Source organism: Falco biarmicus, chromosome 3, assembly GCF_023638135.1.
Source record: "Falco biarmicus isolate bFalBia1 chromosome 3, bFalBia1.pri, whole genome shotgun sequence".
NCBI classification, from domain to species: domain Eukaryota; kingdom Metazoa; phylum Chordata; class Aves; order Falconiformes; family Falconidae; genus Falco; species Falco biarmicus.
The window spans coordinates 4,323,980-4,338,468 of NC_079290.1; positions in this window are offsets into that span (position 1 = coordinate 4,323,980).

Sequence of the window (14,489 nt, forward strand, 5' to 3'; positions counted from 1 at the left end):
CCATTGAATTAGAAAAGTAGGAACCAGAATGCTAATTGGTGCTTCTTCAGATTTATGATGGACATCTAAGCGGTCACACTCAGAGTCTTGCTATGGGCAAGAGTGGAGTGTACCTCACGTAGGTATGGAGCTATATGAAGCTACTGTTAGTCCAGTTGAGGTTTTCATAATCTTATAGTCCAAACAATTAGTCCAATCATAAAATTATGCATGGATAGTCCAAATTAATACAGAGAAATCTCAATAATGCTGTTAAAATAGTTATATATATATATATAAAAATTCTATATAGATAATAAAATATTATATATAAAATAGTTATAAAACAATACACCACTTTTTATATGGCTTCTATAGCTGACCATTTCAGCCTTACTCAGGAAGACTGGGACTTGGGTTGTGATATGTTGTCAGTGTCCTGAGATGTCTGCCACAAGTAGTATGATGTTTGTGGTGGAGCTTTCTTCACCATGTCTTCTGGGAGGTATGTGATTTTCATGCTGATGCTTCTTCCTCAGTTTTGAATCGCTGGGATTTATTTTAATACGTTTTCTTAACATGTTTTCTTCTGATTATGCTCATTATTCAGTTTTTCTGTTCTTGTTATCTCCAAAACTGGTTTTACCTTAGTAACGTAGAGCTGTGCTTCTGCAGTGACCACTGCCTGATCTTTAAGATTTGTTTTTACAGTCTGGGACCCTGGTATCATCCCACGTCTGTACGCTTCCACACCACATTTTATTTTGAACTCACAGACTGTTCAATCTACACTGTAGATCATTATCACTATAAACTGAAGCTGATCTATAACAGGTGTAGGCCATACTTACCTCACTGCTAAACAATCGCTGTCCTTTAAAATAAACCCTCCCTGATATACATATGTCAAGATTTGAATACAAAACCCCTCTCAGATGGCTCTATAAAGAGACATATCTTGGGACATTGCACGGGCAGGTCCCAATCATCTGATAAGCCCTGGTGACTGCCACCTCATATATCAGCTCAACTGTTGCACCAAACCATCCCTGGGTTCGCATTACAAGTGGCTGCTCCTTGGCTTCTCCCTTGCTACTCATGCCTAATGCTTTAGTGAGTAGCTCTTGGTCATTGGACCGGCATGAGGATTTTAAAATCTTCCCAGTTTCCAAGTGTCTATCTGTAGTCTTTAATCACTGTTAAAGACCATCTGTAGCATCCTGGACTAATCATCAGATTGGGAGTGCTCAAACTTTGCCAGAATTTCATGTTCCAGTGCCAGGCTTCCTATTGCTTTTAGCATTGATTTCAGCTGCTTCTGTAACAACCCTGCTCCACACTGCAATGCAGTTCTGTGGTTTGTCCTGCATTTCTGCGTGTCAGTAAATGATACCTTTCTGTGTATTTCAAAATCAAACACTTAACACCATAATCTTCTTAACTAGCTCGTTCTCTCTGTTTCTGTCTCACTACAGTACTCCAGTCTTTGTGTGAGTGCAGGCTACCATGAAGCAGGCGCTGTGCTTTTTGCAGCAGTTGCTTTCAATCGTATTCACAAATGTGGAAGTGTTACACTGAAGAACAGCTCCCAAAGTCTTTGATCAAGAAACTTCTCACTGAATTGAAAGGTTAATTAAACATCATGTACTTTGGCTCACAAAGTGCGTATGAATTGAAGCTATCAAAAAAATTAACTTTGGTTTCCCAAATCTGTTAAGTTCCTGGTATTTGTCTTCAGTTCATATCAAAGTAAAGTCACAATTTAAAAAAATATATATTCCTAAGAGACGGTTCCCATGCCACGGATAAAACCACACAAATACATAAATAAATAAAGCCAAGCCAGTAATTTGGAAGCTTCCCTGGAATTTAGGGATGGAAATAACCCAGAATCACAGAATCACTGTTGTTGGACAGGACCTCTGGAAATCATCTCATCTGACCTCCCTGCTCCAAGCAGGGTCAGCTAAAGCAGGTTGCTCAGGGTGATGTCCACGTCCCTGCACTGTCTGACTCACAGCACAGCTCAGAGCTCTAGGTCACTGGTCAGGCTGATGTGCAGTTTGGCCACAGAAATCCCTCCATGCCACATTTCTTTTCATGCTTTCCAGAGATGGCAGTGCTAATATTTTAATTTTGTAATACTCTTCTTCAGGGATATGTGCAGAATGTAGGAGAGTCACCAGCCTTATAAATCCCTGGATACCTTCACTCATCCTTCGGTGTGGGGCATGACCTTACTGTTTCCCTCTGTTTAAGGACTGGCTGAGACCCTGCAAAGCCAAGAGCTTTCTGACACAATGTCACTCTGGTTTTCCTCTGTTGTGCTGTGACTTCTTTCAGTTTAATAGTGCAGTTTTGTAAGATAGCTCTGGATAGCTTCCTCCTTGCCCTAATATAATGCTGTCATTTGCAGTCTTAATGCCTGGAGGAATCTGATGTCTGGTACAGTTTATATGGTATACTCAGGAGATGGGCTGATGTTCCTAGACTGTCATACTACTGCAGTGCTACTTATAGCTGGTATAGTGATGTCTCATTTTAGATATGACAGCTTCTTCTTCAGTGGGCTCACTGGACCACATCTCATTCTGTGTTTTGATAAAGCAAAAGGCTGTAAAAATTGCCCCTTCTTCTGTTTGCCATGCTATTGTGTTGCCTTTTGAAACTATTAGCTGATGCCCATTATTCTTAATGCGAGCAAGATATCATACTCAAGTAATTAGAAGAAGAGCATCTGTGTTCTTACCTAAAACTGCTAACAAGCACAAGCATATGCTCACTTGTTCAAACTTTCTCCTGCTTTCTGCAATTTACCAGTTGAAGATGCCCACAGTGCTGGCTGGTGGCCAGCCAGGGCACACTGAAGTGAAGATGAACCCTCATCCAATGCATTTGAGTACTTCATTAATGTTCACACAGAGACTCACAAGCACCCATCCCCTTTCAAATTTCATACACATACAGAAAGACTCTGGGACTGTACGAGCTGACACAAAAACCATACCCCTCCAGATTCATTATTGGTGAGTTGGCAAAAGTTAAATCACACGGAGACTTTAGTTGCAATGGTGCTTGAGATTTATAACATGTCTCATTATAACCTGCAGATACTTTGCTCTTTCCTAGTACTGTCTTAAGCATATCTTCTGTGGTGGTAGGTAGCTGCTGGGGCCATGTCCCTAGTCATATGTGGAGGGTTGGACTAGCTGGACATCTACAAGATACATCTACATCTACACCTATCTGATCTTTTTTTCAGGTACCAAACTGTAGCTGCTCATCAACAGGCCCAAACAAGGTTCTCCATGTTCTGCAGGTAAAAGTATATTTATTCTTATTAATTGTACTGTGGTCCTGACAGCCAGACGTCCATCTTCTTTATCGATATCTTTTTATTCCGCTAGAAGGGCTGGATTAACCTCCATGTAAATAGGGATAGCTAAAAAGACCTGAGAAACGCATATTGCAGCTATTCTTTTCCTAACTGTCTCACCATTTCAAGCAAGGCTGCTTTATGCTTCTAGTGCTTTACCTTGATGTGATTGTCTTTATCCCCTGTTTTCTCCTTTGCCTGACTGTAGCTTAAATGTTTTTTTCCCTATCTTTTCTCATGTGATTTACATTCTTGGCCAGTCTATTGTTTTTTTAGTCTCTGTTTTCTTCAGCCTGAGCCCCTGCATTCATTTCTCATTACTTCTTGTTTATCTCATCGTTTAGACAAAAAGTCCAAGGTCTGATCCCTGATCAACTCGATGCTGTTATCAGAACATTTGCAGGAGATTTCTGCAAAGGTTTCCAGGTGGTCTGAGTAGACCAATGATTGATCCAGCTGTGTCTGAATAGAAAGCCCTTCTGGCATCTCCATAATTTTTTTCTTCCTGCTCCTGCCCTCTGCTCTTCTAATTCCAGCCAAATCTCTGCTGTCTCAGGAGGTGTATGAAACTCTCTCCCCAAACTTCTGCTTTTTCTGTACAAAGAAATACACTCTATCCATCTTTGAAATTGAAATTACAGATGAAAATCACTGTCCGTTCCCATTGGGCTAATTCAGGATTGATTGTTCCACACAGAATATTATCCAGTCTGACCATAAAGGACATAAATGATAGCTGTTTTACTGCTTTTCCTGGGAGACTGTGCCACATCCTGATCAATGTCTTTTTAAGGAGTTTGTGCTAATAATCAGATTCCTTTTTTCAATTTTAAATTTAGCCTGTTACTCTGAATTACTTTCCATTGTACGGCTAATCAATTTATCATCATTGTTGCTGTGTACATTAATGAAGTAAGCAGTGGAAATGCTTGGCTCCAGTATAATATTTGCTGGTTTATATGTGTGTAATAAAAGTCTCCCTTGCACTGAAGGGTTTATAATGTCTTTATGACTAAAAATAAGAGGCTGATGCAAACACCGAGGACTTACAGGACAAGATGATGGTGATACAATAATTATTTACTTTAAAAAAGAAAAAGAGAGAAAAAAATGTAAATATAGTGAAAAACAAGGATTTGAAAAACAGAGGATGTTAGTTAAATCCTTATAAACAGTTAAAAAGCATGGCCTTTGGGGAAGAAACAGGCACCATAAATATGTCAAGCTGGAGCACAATAAGATAAGCTCAAGGAGAACCAAACGGTTAATGAGACTAAACAGAAAATTACTGGATCTGTGTGCGGTACCTTTAAATGGAAATGAGGATTGTAAGAACCATCGAAAATTAGGTGTGACTGAAGGTAATAGTAAACAATTGTCCAAACTGTACAAAATGTTTTACTACGTGTTAAGAGGTGTGCTAGCTTTGTGGGTTTCCCACCTAGCACCCATGTCTGCACAGACATGCAACAAACAAGTATCTTGGCTCTGTGCGTGCATCAGCCCTTGCACACTGGGTGAAGAGCCCAGGTTTGGGATAACAATGATGTAAAAAATACATATGACAAACCAGTCTCAAAAATAGGCAATCGGTGTTTCTGAAACCTGCTGCGTATTACTTGATTATGAAAATATTTAAAAGCTTATTCACAGAATCATAGAATGGTTTGGGTTGGAAGGGACATTAAGGTCGTCTAGTTCCAACCCCCTTCCACGGACAGGGACACCTGCCACCAGACCGGGTTGCTCAAAGACCCATCCAGCCTGGCCTGGAACATTTCCAGGGATGGGGCACCCACAGCTGCTCCGGGAAGCCTCTGCCAGTGCCTCAGCACCCTCCCAGTGAAGAATGTGTTCCTAATATCTAATCTAAATCTACCCTCTTTGAGTTTAAAATCATTTCCCCTTGTCCTATCACTTCAGGCCCTACTAAAAACTCTCTCCCTATCTTTCTTATAAGCCCCCTTTAAGTATTAAAAGGCTGCTATAAAGCCTTCTCAGGGCTGAACAACCCCAGCTGTCTCAGCCTGTCTTCAGGAGAGGTGCTGCAGCTGTATCCAGGGCCATAACCGCTGTCCTTCTGCGTTCATATATAAACAGCCTCTGCCCCAAGAAGTTCACAGTCTAAGCAACAGGATTATCAAAGACACAGATAGACATCCCTGCCTCAAGCACTACTTTCCTAGGTGATACCCTTGCATCTTTCTGAAACAAATGGATTGGTCTTTAAATATCTTAATGAGGAATTCAATCCGGAGTCTGATAGAGCGATCCTTGTGGAAGCAAAACGCAGTTGTGGATTTCAAGTTACAACACTGCAAAATTAGGCAAAGTGAGGGATGCAAGATCAATGTGTCTGTCCCTCTTGCTCACACAGAGTCCATTCCCACCTTACTCATGTCATTTTCTCAGTCTAAGCTCTTAGTTGAGCTGTCCTTGGATTTCTATGTCACGGTAAGCGGATGAAGGGCTGACCCCTTCCCCCTCCCTCCTCCCCAGCCAGCAATGGCATTGCTTGCCTGGGTATCCTTCTGCAGCCCAAAAGCTTCCTGAGAGCCTTCAAGTTTCCATTGTGTCTGCTCCCATAGGTCCACTAAGCACCCGGACCCTGCAAAATTGCCTTTTAACTGCCTGTGGCTGCATACATCTGCAACGACAAAAGCAAATGCCTTCAGCATAAAACATTTACTTATTCCTGTAAGGTACAAAGCTTTCAGAACAAAGTCTAACAACGACACTCAGGCTAAATGCATAGGTATTAAGTGCATCTTCATAAATATGCATCTTTTCATCCTTTAGAGTTAGAAACAGCTCACTCTGTCACCATGTCTTTGTCTCCCTGCCTTTCTGTGAGACAGGCAGACTGTCAGCCTTTCACTAACTCACATTAGCCTCACTTGCCCAAACTCCTCCCTTCCTTTCAAGCACTGTTAAAATTTTAGACCCCCTTTGATTTTTATGTCATTTTTAGCTTCAGAAGAGTACCTACCGCTTTCTAGCTGAATGGAGCCATCTAGATTGTGGATAATTTCTCCCTGTAACTCATGGCCAGCTGTTGCTATGTAACTCCTAAGCTATGTACCTGAACTGCTTTATCTATGTGATAGCTTAATCTTTCTTGCTGTGTATGATGACTTTTTGCTTCAACCTGACTGGAAGAAAGGCGGAAAAAAAAACCAAACCATGACCAGTTTATCAACTTAATTGAAATTAATGGTGCATAGAAAGAAGAGCAAGTCAGCACAAGTTAAATGATATTTGAATAAGTTAGGTGCCTGAAAGCTATCGGGGACTGATGAAATATGCTGCAGGGTACATTAGGAACTACCAAAACCCAATTGTTGCATGATAAGAGATTATCTTTAAGATCTCATGGAGGAAAAGTACCAGAAGAGACAAAAGGGTAAATGGAACTATTGTAAAAAGGAAGGTGAATTCCGGATGAGTCAGTCTAACTTTGACGCTTGGAAAGAAAACAGACTGAATAATGAACCAGTTGATACATAAGCACCTAAAATAATGTGATAAAAAATATCCAACACCAATTTGTCAAAACCAGATTGCTTCCATCACACTGAACAAAGCACAACTTATCTGGTTAGTAAGGGGAAGCACAAATCATCGACATTTCCCCCAACTATGCTCTACCATCATTGTGAAAGTTGTAACTTCTCCAACTTCTCACATTGCAGAAATGTGGTTCCATGACTTTCAGCAAACTCCTCTGGGAAGACTGGATTTTTAATGTAGTTTAAATTTTAATGCCTTTTCTCTTTCAAAATTTGTAGCCTAATTTCCCAGTTTATTGCAGTTCTGAGTTAATGTAATGATGATTAACGTACCAATGCTGCTTCCTTAAGATCTACCTGTTTACCCAGTCAGTGGTGCCAAGGGAATAAATACAGCCTCAGCATCATAAACAACCCTGTGGAACAGACGCATTTCTTGGAAGGACATCTACTTGTGCACAAGCAAAAAGTGGGCACATATTCCTGGACAGAAGAACATCCAGAGGCTACTCAAACCATGCTTAGCACCCATGTGTGGACAATGGAGCTGAGCTCTAGGTAGTCTGTGGAGAACCAGTCAATATAGTTGACAGAGCAGAGAAAGAGTAGCAAATAGAGTAACTACTCATTGTCCGTGGAGTTGCATACATTTGGACCACTTAGGTGATGCCCCTGTAATTTGAAAAACTACAGATTGCAGTTTTCATGCAGGGGAATCAGGGGAATCTCAAATGCAGGCAGACTTCAGAGGGGCATGTGCTGTGTCTCCACCAGCTAAATGGGACCTTAGAGATCTAATTTACAGACTGACAGAAAAAAACCTCCACAGGCCCATATGGCTCCTTAGTCCACACAGTCAGGGGCTCCTGGCAAGTCATTCAGCTCATCCTATAGCAGACACCAGGGCTCAGCAATGTTGTCCACAATTAGGTAATATGGCTGAGATTTCTTAGCAGGCTTCCACGCTGGGCCGGAACCACGATAATGAAAACCCATGCCTCCCAGGACTGGTGTCCAGAGGTGAGATGGGGTTCCCTGGGCAGCTCCAAAGGTACTAGATGTCTTTCCTTACAGGCCTGAACCTCACCATACCTCTGGAGTGGCTGAATTAAGACACCCTGCTGATAGGCCCATACCTCTTTGTGGGCACAAAAAGGTAGGGCTTCATGAGTTTCACACTTGAAGTGAAATGAGACACTTGCCCTTTATGCAAGCCTGGAGAGTCCCCGCAGGAAACTGGTGTGGAGAAGCCAGAGCATCATATACAGAAGCAGATTTTACAGTGACTGTATCCTGTAGACAAACCCTGTGACATTGCTGCAAACAAGATACATGGCACTCAGGGACTTATTATACACCATCATTTGCTTAAGGCCCCAGAGGGATTTATTCACTGAACCTGGCAGAGAGGAGACTCCGGCAAGAGCACTGTGTCTGTTGCTCAGTACTGCTGCGTAGTAAAGAGGTTGAGAAATTGGAGGGAGCCCAGAGCAGAGCAACAAGAGTGATACAGATGCTGAAAAACATGGCTGATGAAGAAAGAATTAAATGATTGGGTCTGTGGGTATGTGGATGTGCGTTAATCCCCTTCAAGTGTCTCAAAGATTGATATAAAAAGAATTCTAATGAGTTGCTCTGCGTCTGTGGAGGGACCTCACTCCAAAAAAACCCCAAAAAAACAAAAAAACAACATCTAAGTGTCTTGGTTTTCAGCATAGAGGCATATGTTAGCTAATAGGAAAGGGAAAACAGACAACAAACCTTCTAAAAGGAAGGATAGTGGAGCTTTTACATAGATTGCCTCAGAAGGCACTGGATTACAAGAAGCTTATAAGAAGCTTCTAAGATGTTACACAAACTTCTGCTAGTAGTGGCCAAGATTTATTTAATCTTTCTGCAGTGTGGAAGGGTGACCTCTTCTCATCCCTTCTAGTCCTACACTTTTTTGTTTTTATAAATGACATTCATGCCTAGCATCAAATCATTTAATTTTGTTGAATTAGATGAGATCACAGAACTGAACAAGGAAATGGGGATGCTCCTGTGTTTCATCCAAAATGTGAAAATTTTTAATACAGACTTTTTAATCCTTGCTACTGTTTAATGAACTCATAATAGCACTGATAGGACGACTATTTCTACAGACCCTCTCTATAAATCCTCTTAGTGAAGTTGCCTTTTGGCCTGGCTCTTCTCTACAGCACAGACAGAAGGTTCAACATCAAGGAAATGCATGGGCTGGAGAAGGAAGAAGAAGAAATAACAAGAGAGTAGAACTGGATAAAAAAAGAGAAGGAAGTGGTGGAAGGAGAAGTGATGTGGAGATGCAGTGTAAACAGTGCAATACAAAAGGTGATAACAAGAAGAAACACCCTGTGGTGAGAGAAAGCAGGGTGAAAGCAAAGCAAGTTGTATAACAAGCAGGTCAGTTTTGTTGCATTAGCACAGTTCGGTGTATTTCCCTTGACAGAGAGAGAAATGAGAAGTTAAGCACTTTTTTTCGTTCAGGAAGACTGAGGGAAAATAGGCATAATGTACCCAGTAATCCACTGCTTTTTCAAGCAAGACAAAGTCTGAAGATGAAATGTTATTGCTATCCTAAGTAAGAGATGGAAAACTGAGAAAGAGCATGGCAGGATCAGATGAAGAAAGGAGGACCGAGGGGTGCTAAGAAGGCACTACAGCCCCATGTGTGCCAGGGGTGAGAGGTGCCTGCGCTTGCTCCAAGCCCCTGTGGGTCTCACTGAAGCCCAGGACCAGCCTGACTGCCCTCGACATGTGGGTCAGCACAGGTCTGATGCAAAGCTCACACACTTGTAGCAGCAGAGGACACGTTTTCCTCATGAAGCTGATGAGAAGACAAACATATCCGTCAGGCTGAAATGATTCATCTCAACTCACTTGGCTTGTACTTAAGTAAGCACTGCCTTTTTCTGGAGCTAGCATGATTGCAGGGCGTACCATTCCCACATGCTTTCCAGAAACACATCCTTTCCCAGGAAAACACAATGCCTGAAGACACAGCCTATATTGCTGCCTGGTGCAGAGCAGCAGCAGCCGCCAAAAGGCAGATTGAAAAAGTGACAGGCAGAGAATTGTCTTCTTGGACAGACAGCAGCACGCAAGGCATCAGGCTGTTACCTTCAGTATATTCAGATGTCATGTGGAGCGCAGCATGGTTCACAAGGCTCTCACACTAAGTTAAAAAAAAAAGAAAAAAGAGAAAAAAAAGAAAGAGGAATTGGCAAAGGGAAACATACTATGACAAAAACACTCCAACTTGATTCAGAGATGGAGCAGCAAACAGGGGGACAGAGGGCCACGGTCACTTTCCTCCGTAAAATAGTCTTGACAGCAGAAGAATCAGTAAGTACAAATTTCAGTATCTTTATTAGGAACTATGCAAAACTACCATTTTTTCATTCTCAAACATTATCCTGTCGTGTGTGTATACTGATCTCCCACTCATCACAGTATTTCTGTATCAGGCATATGGATAGTACCAGATCATTCTCAATGACTCACTATTTACATGCAAAATGTCATGAACATCTGAGAGTGTTTTACACCTGGAATGCTATATTTGGCAGCACCAAGTGACTCACTTTTGCTAGCAATGTTAGCATCCGTGAGGAAAATAAATGGCAATCTTAATTACATTTTGTAGATATTTCACAGCAAGAGTTTTTATTTTGGCAAATAAAGACATCTGGAGTCTAAATATTTTACCTTCTCCGCTCCCACTGCTTTAAGATGGTGGGGAAGGGACACTACACATTGCTGTTCCCATGTGTATTTGCTGTGTTACTTGCAGAGGCACCAGTCGTGTAACTCAGGTCAGACACCATGGAGCAGGACAACAGACAGGGCTGTACAGTAGTCACAGGAGCAGGGATGTGCTGAAGGCAGGTGATATTGCAGGGCTGTGTTTTAAGGAGAGATGAAGCTATACACAGGACAGACAGGACTCGCCAACCGCACGTCTTCATTTCTGCTTTCCACAGTCTTCATAGCTTGGATGCCAGGCTCTGGGCCACAGGACCACTGCTCCTCCTGCACACACCAGCCATGCCCACACAGCACACATGTAGGAAGGGTGCAGGTAGATAACACCTAGGGTCAAACTCTTACACAATATGTACACTTGTGGTTTTCCTGTTCTGACAGGTGAAACGGTCCCAAACCTGTCCAACGACAAAGCACAAGAAGAAGAAAAAAAAATATTTTTTTAAAAAACCTTGCTCTTTCTAACAGAAGAGTTCACAGTTTTGCTCTCCTTCATTGCTAAGAGTTCTATAAAAAAAGTCATCACGTGCTGGAGACTGTCCATAAGGGACATTACTTTCAATGCTTTATTGTTGCAGCACAGAAGTCATTAGATCCCTCTATAGAGCAGTGAGGAATACCACCTCCTCTCCTGAATTTATGATCTGTGAGCTAATGCTCTTTCTAATTGAAATGGTTAGTGACTAATGAAAAAATAAAGGATGCAGCCAAGCTTGGCTATGCATTGGGAAGTTCATCAATATGCATTTTCCCATGACACTCAAGGATATTTCCCATAAGAAGGCAGGAATCAGGCAGTGAGGTATGAAGGGATGAAGCAGATGTCCTCACCCCATTTACCCTGAATACTCACTGTCACAAAGTATCCCTGGACACTCCCGAAACCATAACTCATACTTTAAAGTCTGAACCTGGAATAAGTATTTTATCGTCCTCCTAAAGCTCCTCCTTTAGCTTCAGTGAAGCTATGCTTTAAGATCTGTGATATCAGATCTCACTTGGGAAAAACTCTTCTATTTGGAGATGTGGATGTATATGTACATTTGCTTTTTAACTGTGGATGTGGGAACAAGTACGTCTACTTACGCAGAGTACTCCTGTGCAGCTACCTATGAAATAGGAAGCAGCTGATTTTAACTATATTCAACAAACACTGTGTTAAAGGGCAAAATAAATAAACAAACAAATACATAAATAAATAAATAGACTATTTCACTGCATTTAATTAACAAGTTTGAGGAAGAGACAGTCATGAATGGCAAAGCAACTAATTTACTCCCATTTCATTGAGTCAAAGCCCCAGCAGTATCCTATGTGTCATTTAACTGACTTAGTGTTGCTAGGAAGCCTTTTGCTAAACCCAGGTTTTAGCTAAAAGATTTCTAGAGCATATCAAGTCATTTAATGGACAGAACTTGGCTTGAGGTGGGTTAAGTGTTTAACTGTATCTTCTCTCTGATTTAGCTTTCCCTTAAACCACAACAGTTTAACCAAACAGGGATATGTGAACTAGGAGTCACACACCTGAAAAATAAGTAGTATAGAGCTGGGATTACCTTCCTGCACACTCAGATTCTCCGTGTCCAGCTTCTGGGTGTTTGCTCAAATAGTTGCCCCAGCTTGGAGGCTACTCATTGCCACACAGCTGACTCCAAAGGTCCTTGGTATCTTCCATCTGGAGGTTCTGCATTCTCTCTCCAAATACTACAAGAGGCTAATGCAAAGGCTCCTTCTCCAGGCTACGTGTGGGGTAGAGGTCTGCATCTGTTAGACTTTTTATTTGAAAGGTCATCGACAATCTCCTTTGCAAATACAAGTCATCTTTGCTTGAATGTCATATATAGGTTGCTAAAGAGAAACAAACCATCTACCACTTGCAGTGGTAAGCTGAACATGGCTTTGGCGCAGACCTGAACAAAACCCATCACTGCTTACTCTTACCATGCTGTTCATCATCATTTTGACAGCACTTTCCCAGTCAAAGCCTATGCTGACTTGGGAGCTAGCATGAGCAAGGGATTCTTCCCAGAAAACAGTTTGGAAGTGGCCAACCTACTCACCCACATAAGCAATGCTCAGCAACTCACCAAAAGACCAGAAAATAGCCCTTGACTCATTTTATTTGATGACAGAGATGGAGCTAAAGATAATGACTGCTCAGACCAGGTAATTAGGACAATTTTTATTCCTCATTCTGGTAAATAGAAAACGAAAACCTTGTCTCCTCTTCCATAGGACGCTGTCAGGAGGCTTCTGGCTTTCCTTATTCTAAGCTGTTTGAAGCCTCAGCCAGCAGATATCCTCCTGTCATCCTCCCCTGCCACTTCTGTTTCTAACCCTGCTATCTGTATATGCATTAGCTTTGAGGTGACACAGTTTCAAAAATGAGGGCTCAGGGAGTGGAAAGAAGGAGGAAATTCTTCTAATGTGAGTGGACTGGACAGGAAATTCTGGTAAAGCAAAATTGAATCAATCTTCTGAAAGGTATAGTTGCAGGCAGAGGTAGACTTAGTGCTAGAGTAGTGTCAAGCTGTGTCATTTCTCATGCCTTTACAAAATACTCTCCAGAACTGCTCAGGGACTTCTTGCACGGATCCTGGCTTGAGCCGCTCTGGTGCCACACAGACACAAAAACCTGTCATCAAGTTAAAGTTGCTCTGAGCTGTATTTATCCCAGTCTCTCCCCAAAGGATAATTTTGCAGCCCTGGAGGCATCCTGAGTCCAGAGACAGTAACTGCAGTCACAAGAACTACAGTGCAGTCAAAGTACTTAGAGCATTGAAAACTGCCACAAGTGCAGAAATATTTCCGGTTTTCGTGAACTGTTGCTCTGCACACTGACCCTCCACCGTCTTCTAGAGTCACTTCCACTGCACAAAGAAGTAGAGCAAAACGGGAGATGAACCTGGTTAACATTTAGAAACGCCACACCTCAGAAATTATGGCTCCTCCAAGGATCTGCTGCTGTTTTTTAACTTTTTAATCTACTCAATAACGAAAGTGTGCAAGGGATTTTATCTGAGATGATTTTTTTTTTGAGAGATAGATAGATAGGTAGATAGATAGATAGATAGATAGATAGATAGATAGATAGATAGATAGATAGGTAGATAGATAGATAGATAGATATTTACGGATGAACTCTTCACTGCATGTGCCATTAGCCCAACGTGCCCCAGATGCATCAAAATGCAATGCTGGACATGTAACTTCTGAGTCTCATGAAGCACCTCAGCAGGATCAATCTGCATGGCAGGACCTTGGTCTTAGAACAGATACTCTGTCAAAACACCAAATCAGCCAAAGATCAGAGAAGTGTAGTCAGCTTTGCTAAGGTCCTCCCTATTCTTCCACGACATTTATACTGAGCACAGTATCGATTCAAGCTCATTATTTTCAAGCATCATTAAGAATACAATGAAGAGTGATAAATTATTATTTTAATGTGAATATAATGACATAAAGACACTTTTAAAGTAATTAGATTCTCAGCCTTGAGAGCATGGAGTGTCTTTTTCCCATAAAGCTCACGCAATGCTGACAGTAGTGAGGTTCAAGATTTGCCAAGGGGCATTGACTGCTTCCCAGAGAAACACCTGCCGACGAAAGGCTTGTCTCTCAAACCGGGGGTAGCTGTCTTCAACATTTCTGCTTGGTCACTGCACGAAAGGAGCATGGGATTGCCCAGAGGTGAGAGGAGCAGGCAAAGTCTTGGTTATAGTGTTGGTTGAAGTGTTACTGCCCATGACTAAGAGACCTCAGAAGTGTCCTGTTACTTGCACAGACCCTTTCCCCTCTGCTGGCACAAGTAGCATGTGAAAATGTTTCTTGCAGTGAGC